This window comes from Elephantulus edwardii, unplaced genomic scaffold (genome assembly GCF_000299155.1).
Source record: "Elephantulus edwardii isolate Elephantulus edwardi_28Jun2011 unplaced genomic scaffold, EleEdw1.0 scaffold00151, whole genome shotgun sequence".
Lineage (NCBI taxonomy): Eukaryota > Metazoa > Chordata > Mammalia > Macroscelidea > Macroscelididae > Elephantulus > Elephantulus edwardii.
The window spans coordinates 4,613,197-4,615,008 of NW_006399901.1; the positions used below are offsets into that span (position 1 = coordinate 4,613,197).

The following is a 1,812-nucleotide window of genomic DNA, read 5'->3' on the forward strand; positions in this document are numbered from 1 at the left end:
ATCATTCTTGCCTCCAAAGAGCACTCTGGCTGCACTCTGTCCAAGACATTTTTGTTCTCTTGCCTATCCATGTTCAGTGTTCTTCTCCACATCACAGCTAAGGCGTCAAACCTTCTTCTGTCATCTCTATTCATTGTCCAGCTCTCAGATGCATGGCTAGTATTTGGAAAGACTATGACCTGAATCAGAAGCACCTTAGTCCTCAAACTGCCATCCTAAACTGCCTCAATAATTTGGAGAGATCCTTAACTGCCTAAACTGTGATAGGATAAATTTCTGTTTGTTCAAGCCACCCATTTTCATCTTACTCAGATCCACAATCAACACTCTTGGCAGCAGTAGTCAGGAAATCAAAAGACAAATTGCATGGGAAAATCTGTCAGAGACCTCTCCAGAGTGCTAAAAAGCAACAGTATCAGTCTACAGACTAAGATGCACCTGATCCAAGCTTCAGAATCATTTGTTATGCATTGGAGAGCTGGACAATGACTGAGGATGACAGAAAAAGAATCCTTGAAGAAACTATCTTTTCCTTTACTCCAGTCCCAAGGTTGGAGCCTAGAGTGGCAGGAATGCATCTTAGGGTCCGTTCACAGATTTACAAGTTTTTCATTGAGGGCACTCTGTGACTGTGCGAGATTAGCCAAGCAGGTCACCATCAGCAGGTCACTGATAGTGCTGTTGACCATGGTCTCAAAGTCATCAGGAACAATTTTAGGTACTTGGTTGACCAGACTCATCAAGAAGCGGCCCACAGTTTTGTCAGCTGACACTTTTCCAGACAGCACATCTTTTGCAGTACTGTGCTCAGGGCATCCTGGGTGCGGGCTGATGCTCCTCCAAGCGGCTCCAAGTCACCCGAGAGTCCAATCACCTGGTTGGGACTAAAACAGGTCTTCATAGTGAGGTCAATTCCGATGTGTTCAGTGTTACAATATTCGTATCTCACTGTCAAAGGTGTGAACATCACCCCCAGGGACACCCACTAAAGTGCTGACACAGGCCTTGATGCCCATGAGGCCATTCTGGAGGCTGGTGTCCACTGTGAGGTGAATGGGGTTGGGGGCCTCTCGGCTACAGTACTCATGAAGCAGTCCAGAATGCTCTGTGATGGCGTGGCCTGTAGCGTACCAGCCTAGGATGAGATCATTTGGAGAGGCTTTCTTGTGTAACTCATACATGTTCTTAGCAAATTCCACATCAACAGCCACCTCATCTTCAGACACATAGTGGCGCACTTTTTGAAAAGCTACCTGTAACTTCCACTGAGTGTGTGTCGACAGTCCCCAGCAAAGTCCCAATAACTCGGGCAGCACCCTCATTGCGTCCCTCATAGCTGTCCACGACGGAGGCTAAAATGACTGGGGCGGTGGCACAGGGGTCTGTGCCGGGCACTGCGGCCAAGTTCTGCCCAAACCAGTGGTCATAGTCACTGGGTCGTTCGGGTCCTAGGGCAAGGCGGCAGCTGGAGCCAGCGCCGAGGTGGGGCCTAGAGTCTGAGCTGGAACCGGAACTGGGTCTGAGGTTGGAACAGAAGCCGGTGCTGGGGCTGGAGTGGCAGCAGGAGTACCTGTGGGAGGACTAGGCGTGGTCATCTTGTCGAGAAAGGAGGCCAAAGGGCGAATCCATCCCTTTGAGTTGCGGTGCTGGAGAAAAATAATGAACATACGCTGGACTTCAGAGAACAAACAAGTCTGTCCTGGAGAGGGGGAAGCCGGCTTGCTCCTTTAAAAGCAAGGATTTTGAAGCTCCATCTGAAATGCTTTGGGCATGTTGCCAGAAGGGACCAGTCTTTGGAGAAAGACATTATGC

At 49.3% G+C, this 1,812-nt stretch overlaps 1 pseudogene; it reads right to left on the minus strand.

Moving 5' to 3' along the window:
• Positions 1-590: 590 nt before the first annotated feature.
• LOC102869497 lies at positions 591-1,595 on the minus strand (annotated as a pseudogene).
• Positions 1,596-1,812: the final 217 nt, after the last annotated feature.